The sequence below is a fragment of the Triticum dicoccoides genome, chromosome 3B (genome assembly GCF_002162155.2).
Source record: "Triticum dicoccoides isolate Atlit2015 ecotype Zavitan chromosome 3B, WEW_v2.0, whole genome shotgun sequence".
In the NCBI taxonomy this organism is placed as follows: domain Eukaryota; kingdom Viridiplantae; phylum Streptophyta; class Magnoliopsida; order Poales; family Poaceae; genus Triticum; species Triticum dicoccoides.
Window position 1 is genome coordinate 17,631,704 of NC_041385.1, and position 8,877 is coordinate 17,640,580.

At 45.1% G+C, this 8,877-nt stretch overlaps 1 pseudogene; it reads left to right on the forward strand.

The window, feature by feature from the left end:
• The first annotated feature begins 1,351 nt into the window (after positions 1-1,351).
• LOC119279103 lies at positions 1,352-7,499 on the forward strand (annotated as a pseudogene).
• Positions 7,500-8,877: the final 1,378 nt, after the last annotated feature.

The following is an 8,877-nucleotide window of genomic DNA, read 5'->3' on the forward strand; positions in this document are numbered from 1 at the left end:
AATGAGAGAAATAAGAAACCGCATGTGTGCACGCTCGCCTCTCCACTTTATTTTTTTATGTCTTGGCAGAAAAGTTAATAATTTTTTGTCCGGTAACTATACGAGTAAGAACCCAAGTCGGTTTGAGATCATGACCGCGATACGATACCGCCTCTGGTCCTCTTATATGTACTGCTACCGGGCCGCAGACAAAGATACATCGAAAACACCTAGGGTTTTGCCTTATCTTGCAACTTGTGCCGCCACCGTAGTCTACTCTATCCCGAACACTGGCGTGCGGGAGAGCAGGTGTTTGAAACCTTTCGTTCTTGCAATCCTGCATCGGGAGAGCATGAATTAGGTTTTCTGAGAAGCGCTCTGCGCGACTGCCCAATTTTGTCATTATGGGTTGTCTTCTGTCCAAGTCGAGCGGTGCTACTTATCATCGTCGTCAGCAACAGATCGCCGCCAACATCGTCACCAACAACGTCGATCCCGCAACAACTAATGAACCGCACGTCCATCGTGATATGTTCATGTGTCTACCTATAGTTGTTGTTACATGTGCAACGTTGTTGTGCATGTTTTTCTATTCATCTAGTATGCTAGATTGTTGCATTCTATTTTCTATTAGACTCAGAAAGTACTTATACTGGAATAAATCATGAATTTGTTCATCTAATCGACGAGGACTAAACAACCCTAACCTATAAAATACTAATCGGAACAGAGGCATTGGGATTCTCCCCCTCGCCATCGCTCACCCGAGCGGAAGGCAGAGCGAAGGCGAATCCATGGGGTCGCCGGTAAAGTCTGGAGTGAGAGTTTGGGCAAGAAACTATTGAGATGGGTTCTGCATGTCCCGAAAGAGTGTATTTCCCTCTCTCCATATATCTTGCCATGGGAGCGCATGAGGCGGTGGGAATTTTCGATCTGGGGACGAGGAGAGACGAACGCTTGCGAGGCGCCTATGATCTGTCCTTTTTCGAGAAAGAAAATAAAGTGTACTGTATTGCTATTGTAGAAGGAACAAAACCCTGATCCGTATTAATTAGGCTAGAACTCAGGAGCATCTTCTATATATATCTATACAGCTTCCGTCGTGTGCGATCAATCTTCTTAGAATTAATTAAGGCCACTGCTACGCGTCATCCGGTTGACGCGAGGCAAATATAAACCGCCTCGCGAGCCGTTGGATGAGGCGTTGCACAGCCACCCGATTTGCGCCAGTAGACGTGGAGAGGAACAGACGCGGCTGCAAAAACTGAACCTTATCTCTGCAGCGCAGCTCCTCCTCCGTTGCTCGTCGCCAACGGCCGTCCTACCGTCTCGTTGCACTGCAGCTTCTGCCGCCGTGCGAGGTCAGCAGGTCATGGCACCCACGCATTGCATTGCAGCTCCACCCCGCCGGCGAGATTCAACACCTCCCCAGTTGCATTGTAGCTCCGCCACCGACGTGCAGCACCACGTCCGTTGCATTACAGCTTCTGCCGCCGGCGAGGTCCGCGTGTCCCAGCACCTCCCCGGTTGCATTGCAGCTCCGCCGCCGACGTGCATAACCATGTCCGTTGCATTACAGCTTCTGTCGCTGACGAGATCCGTGGGTCGCGGCACATCTTGTGTTGCATTGCAGCTCCGTCACCCCGGCGAGATCCGCGGCCGCGCATGACATTGCAGCATCCCTCCGGCAAGCCGTTGACCTGATGAACCCTCCACAACAGCCTCCGATGACAACGCCAATTGTTGCAACCCAACATCAGCGGACTCGGCTGCCGGAGTTGTAGAAGATGCCCGGCGCGCGCCCGACAAGCAGACACTAGCAACCCCACGACCCCCTTGCAGCAATGGTGGAGTTGTAGAAAGCATCACCGGACGCCCCCGCCAAAAACAGCCTTCACTGACAGAACCGGTGGTGTTGGAATGCAGCGGCGCCGTCTCGCCGGCTTCACGCATCCTCCTGGCCGCCCTTGCAGCGTCTGCCATGGCCGCCCGTGGAGCATCAGCGTCTGCCATGTCTTCTTCCTTGCCGGCTTGCAGCGGAGTGGGAGGCAGAAGACATGTCGGCAAGTGGTCGACGCGTGTGGGGGGAGAAATGCTTCCGTGAGGTGCTGAGAGGTAGAGGAGGCTGCGGGGTTGAGATAAGGCAGAGGAGGTAGCGGTGCCTGGGTCCACATCGGGACGCGTGGCGATCGTGCGAGACGGTTCATTTCTCCCAGAAATTCAGTCGGGCAGAAGGAAGAGTTTTCCATTAATTAAGCAGGCCGTGGTGTACTTGTCCGAGTAGTATAGGACTTCTAATCCAATCCGTACGTGGCATATATATAGTAGTATAAAATATACATCTATTGCCTTTTTCCTAGCATATATACGGAAAAAAATTTGTACTGGGACTTAAAATCTTAGAAGGTGCTTGGATACGTTTTAGTCTTATGACTAAAAATATTGGGACTAAAACTTGCTAGCCTCACCCATGCTCCGATCCAAATACTAAAGAGACTAAAATTAAGTTATTGAGCATTTATTATCCTCCAAACCCTCCAATTCAGAACTCGCATGTGTTAAAGGAGAGGAATTAAATGAGGAGAGAAAGGGCTAATACATATTTTAGTAGGTTTCCTACTAGCACAAATACCCGTGCGTTGCAACGGGAGAAAAAAGATAATATCACACGTCTTTTCTCGTTTATTACAACTCGTATTACAGTGATAAGTAGAATTATTTTTTGCCTCCATAAGTAAACTTGCTGAAATGTCTCTTATGTTTCTCTTTCTCCTAATTTTTTGCACAAAGCTCTTTCATGAATCTGCACATTCCTGGTAGCTAGCACACTGTTTATAATAGGTTTTGTGGGAAGTAGTACCGCCGTGCCCCGTGCATGGAGCTCTTTGGTGCAGCTGATATGGTTGCACACCTAGAAAGAACACAATGAAATAATATTCAAGGGATATTGCTCGACGCCAGCTCAGGTGCTTCACACTAAGGGAAGACCTTGGGCTTGGACATGTCATGCACTGTTCCAGAATCTTCATCATGCTAATGCTACAACGGCCAATAGAACCTGACTGAGGAAGCCTCGTTTTCCTTCTCAGTCCTCTGGTGATGTTTGATGGTAAAATTATACGTTGGTCAATATCCGACATATGAATGTCCTCTATTTTAACACGATGGCTCACCATGTTGCCAATTATCTTTCTTCTCACTCTCGTTGATGATGGATGCAATATCCACGTGATCGCAATTCATTCAACGTGGTAAAAAATGGGCTTGTCACTGTACGACACACTTGTCATTGTCTCGCGCAAGGGAATGTTTTGAACTTTGAAAACAAATCTCATCGACCATGGACTACTCGCCAACCCCAAGACATATAAAGAATTTCCAAAATTAATCAAATCCTAGATATAAAATACATCTGAATAGGAAGAGTTTTTTGAATCGACAAACATTATTTTTAAATTTAGACATTTTTTTAAATTCACAAACATTTGTTTTTTAGACAAACATTTATTGAAATGCATGAATAGTTTTTGATTTCATGATGACTCAGATTCACAAATATGTTTTGAATACACGATCATTTTATCAAGATCATGAACTTGATTTTATTTAACGACATTTCTTTCCAAATTATTTTTATAATTTGCAAATATTTTTGTAAAATTAGTAACATTTTTTGAAACCACGAAAATTTTATGATTTCCTGAACTTTTTTGAATTCACACACATTTTATAATTTCTCAAACAGCTTTTTCAAACTCGCAACTTTTTAATACTTGAAAATCTCAAATTGATTTAAAGAAGGAGAAAACAAAAACAGAAGTGAGAAAAGAGAAGACCAGAAAAAAGAAAAAAAAAACAGGGCATTAAGTCCGCTGGCTGGCCCATGTAGGCCTAAAGTAGGTGGGAATAAGTCATGAGAAAAAGGTGGAGGAAAATATTGGTAGAAGCTGGGGTTCGAACCCTGGTCTACAAACTCTGGAAACGACGGCGACTTTGAAAAGAGAAATCGAATCGTTTTCTTCACTTACGGGTGGCATAGCGGGTAATTTCTAGCAACTTCGGGGGGCGATTTTTGTGACGTACGGGCAGAAGCAATATCTGCTTTATTATTATTATTATTATTATTATTATTATTATTATTATTATTATTATTATTATTATATTATTAGTAGGTATAGATATGACTAAAAAAATTTAGTCTCAAGACTAGTCCTAGCCTCTCTTTAGTCAGGGGTGCTTGGAACTTTAGCCTCTAAAAGAGACTATTTTTAGTCTGACTAAAAATAGTCCTTTGGATTCAAGCACCCTCTTAGCAACTAGTCTTCACAATGCATAGGTGCTTAGCTTTGGTAGCTAAGCTTCCCTCATGGAATTGTTTAATAATTAAACTCCCTCATGTATTGGTTGGTAGTCTTTTTACATAGGTTCACGTGCTTAGCACCGTTTCTTTCTAGGGTCACCATAATGCTCTCTCTCCTCTTTAATTGCTTTGCCACATCATTTTTTTTTGCCAATGTGACGTCCTTAGCACCTATACACCTTGGAGCACTGGGAAGGGCCTAAGCATTATGGCACCGACAAGGGGCTAGTGGAGGCATCCGCTCCTCCAGCCTACCAAAACCCGAACGATCTTACGTTCTTCTGTGCCGCGTCCAATTGCTGTTGGGGGCTTGCTGACCGCTGTTTTTTTCCTGAAACTAGTTCCGCCAAAGGGCATGCAGCATGTGCTCCTGATCAAAACACAAACAATAACGATGATGATGATGATGGGAAGGAGGAGGAGGAGGAGTGGGAGGGGGAGGAATACAATGCATGCTCACAAGACAATCAAGATGAGTGTGAAGCTGCTTCAACCTCTCAGGTGGTACCACCTACGAAGCAGAATTATGCGAGGTTTTATCGGAAGCAGCTACGGAAGGTCGTCTTTGAGGGCCATAGACGGGCGCAACGCCCACAAGTCATGAGACATGTGGAAGTGGAGTTTCCAATGGTCGTCGCCAACACCTGCACCGCCGTCGATGTGTTGTGGCAGGACGGCACACGGCAGCATGGCAGACCTTCAGCAACCCTTGTTCCCTTTGGGATTGTGAATGAGCAAGAGTTCTTCCCAGGGCAACATGTTGTCGCCGACGTCATTCTTAACAATGATGTCGTTGACGCTACAGGAGACCATGTTGGTGGCACAACAACTACTAGTTTCAACAACGACATTGCTGCTGCTGGCATTGGACCAACGAAGCTTGTGAGCATCATCAAGAGCCTGCAATACGACCAGACGGTTTGTGTGTCATGGTTAAAGACGCCAAGGCACCCTAATGAGGCTAGGGAGGTCGGGTGCCACGATACCGTCAGTGCTTACGACCTAAAAGTGGACTCTAACCACTCTGCTTACTACGGTGATATTGTCATTCGTCTCCTACCTCCAGGATCAACAGATGACGGTGAAAGCACACCACTGTTATAGGGAAACAAGAAGATAAATGCTATTCCCGCTGATCTTTCATGGGTGGGGCGGGTATTGAACTTCCTAATGGGCACGTCCAAGTCAAATGGGGTGATGGTAGCATGTCAACGGTACGTGGATAGTTTCTAATACCTTTCCTTTCATCTACAACTACTGCGTATGTTACAATTCTCTACTCAACTCATTAGCCATTCTTGATTTGTTTGGGCGTGCTGTAGGTATTGCCCCATGAGATCGCTGTCGTCAAGGACGAGCACTGCATGGAGCTATGGAATGAAATGGACGACTGGGTAGAGGACGATGGCATCAATGGCGACTTGCTAGAGGACGATGGCATCGATGATGCACCTGAAGAACCAGCTGCAGCCAGCACGGTATATATCTAATCTTTTTAAAGTTATCCACTTTGACAAACAATGAAGTATGAGGACTTTGTTGTAAAAGAAAAAAAGAGGTATGGGGACTACTTCGGATTCTCGTGACGGCCCCAAAAGTACTACTTATACTGTGATAAATAATTACATGGATAGATTCAGCTCAACTGATGTGGCTATAAGTACATGTTATCTGATTTTAGGACATTGATCTTCAGGATCAAGACAACGATGTCGAAGGCGTCAACCCGGCAGTATCGAGTACAAGCCTTTTAGGGTTTTCATTCCGGTCTTTGCTCCAATTGACCGGCAACATGGTGGCTCGAGGTAAAGGATACCTGATGAACTGGCAGCCCTCGTCGGCGTCGTTACCAAGCTCAGAGTTGCCAGTGCCCACGAATGATGATAGCATCGGTGGTGCTGCAATGGTAATTAGCGATGCAGATGTGACCAGCCACGGTTATGACAAGGAGAGGACGAAGGCTGCAGATGCAGATGCTACCTGTTGCTGCGACGAATCATTCTTCTTTCCATGTTTCGATGTACTGCAGATCAGCCCTTTGGATCACCACTACCTTGACTCTACGGACCAGGTAATTATATTTCTTTAGAAGATGATGATGACGAACGGTAGGTAATTAGGGTTAGACTAAATAAAGTTTATTTGCACAATATGGTTTGCCCATCGTTGGAATCTCTTTGCTGCTTAATAATGAAATTTGCTTTTTACGCAAAATAAAATTGAATCCCTTTGGCTTAAAATATCTACATGACCACACAACATATTGCAAGTTATAATAAGTCAAATTTTACTAAATGTAGAACTTCAATCAATCTTCTCTTTTTCAAGGAAATGCACGGCGCTAGTCGAGGGAAGAGTTGGGCCAAAACGGTGCAAAAGGAATAGAAAATTCTGGAGAAAGACTTACCAGGTATGCTGGTGCACATGAAAATACATGGTCCATGCATGGTTAGAAATGAATAGACAACTTTAATGTGCAGAAACCATCTACGTGCGAGCGTTCGAGGACCGCATGGATCTGCTTCGGATGGTGATGGTGGGAGCAAGCGGGACGCCATACGATCACGGGCCCTTCTTCTTCGATCTGCAGCTACCTCCGTCGTACCCCGATGCTCCACCACAAGTGTACTACCACTCCTACGGCCTACGCCTCAATCCCAACCTCTACGAGTCTGGTACAGTGTGCCTCAGCCTGCTAAACACATTCGGTGGCGAGGGCACCGAGGTCTGGTCGTCAACAACGTCAAGCCTCCTCCAAGTCGTTGTCTCCATCCAGGGTCTCGTCCTCAATGACCAACCATACTACAACGAAGCCGGCTATGAGACACTGGCCGACAAACCGGAGGGCCACCGCAATGCACTGCCCTACAATGAGAATGCTTACCTACTAACCCCGCGGACCATGCAACACCTTTTACGTCGGCCACCTCGGGGATTTGAGGAATTCATCAAGGAACACTTCCGCCGCCAGGGAAAATTATTGCTTAGGACATGCAATGTGTGGCTTCAGGGAAATGTTGTCGACGATGCCCATGCCACTGAAGCGACTAGGAAGCAACCATGCTCGAATGGGTTAAGGCTTGCACTCACAAACGTGATGCCAAACCTCGTGGCAGCCTTCACCGAGATCGGCGCCAAGGGGTGTGAAGAGTTCCAGTAGCTGCAAATCAAGTTGCCATGTGCTCTCAGCACCACTCCACTAGACAGAGTGTTTGATGGTGGGAGCTTTGCTGCAAATGGGGGCGGGTTAGTTCAAAGAGGGGTCCGTGGATATAGGATTTTTGGTGATGGTGGTGGTCTTGTAATCATTCACATTTTTGTTCTACAACAATTATGTACTCCTTTTTGCTTTATTTTCTCGATTAAAAAGGAGTTCAACAAGAGAGGTATCATTGTGGACTGCATCATTTATCGATCAACATATATAAAGGCTCGGTGTATATTTTTCATTGTGATGCATTAATACAATGTTTATCTATTAACATATTTTGTGTTATATATCGCCAAGCGTGGTCATGCTTTAAGAACGTGCAAGATCTGTTTTTGGATCCAGCTCAATTCAGCTAGCAATAATAGACGGAGATGCCTAGAGGTTAGAGAGCAGGTTAAGCATGCACTTCGAGATATAGGAGTTACTGCAAAAGAAATGAGGTTTAACTGAATCATTAGAGTTGTTTGAAGCTAATTCTTAGATGAAGAATAATAAAGCACCGGGGGCGGATAGATTTCCAGCAGAGTTTTATAAAAGGTGCTGGCATATCATCAAAGGGGATTTGCTCCCAATGTTCCAGGATTTATTCGCTGGTCAGCTTCAAGTGTTTCACCTGAATTTTGGAACCATTACTTTGCTCACTGAGAAAACAGAGGCGGTACGAATTGAGCAGTTCAGACCCATCTATCTTCTGAATCTAAGTTTCAAAATTTTCATCAAGGTTGGGACAAATAGACTCACACAGATTGCGCATTCTGTGGTGCAGCCGTCCCAAATTGCTTTCATGCCGGATAGAAACATCCTTAAAGGGGTGGTGGTCTTGCATGAAACGCTCCATGAAATCCATACGAAAAAACTAGATGGGGTAGTTTTCAAAGTGGATTTCGAAAAAGCGTACGACAAAGTCAAATGGCCATTCCTCCAATAAGCGTTGAGGATGAAGGGTTTTGATCAAGCCTGGAGACAACAGGTAGAATCTTTCACGCAAAAAGGAAGTGTTGGAATTAAAGTGAATGATGATATAGGTGGATATTTCCAAACACTTAAGGGCTTGAGACAAGGAGATCCAATGTCACCTATTCTGTTCAACATTGTAGTTGACATGTTGACGATTCTAATAGGGAGGGCTAAGGATGCTGGCCAAGTAGGTAGTTTGGTACCTCATCTAATTGATGGAAGTGTATCTGTCCTACAGTACGCAGAAGATACTATCATCTTTATGGAGCATGACTTGGCGAAAGCGAGAAACATGAAGCTGGTGTTATGCTTATTTGAACAATTGATCGGACTAAAAATTAATTTCACAAGAGCGAATTGTTCTGTTTTG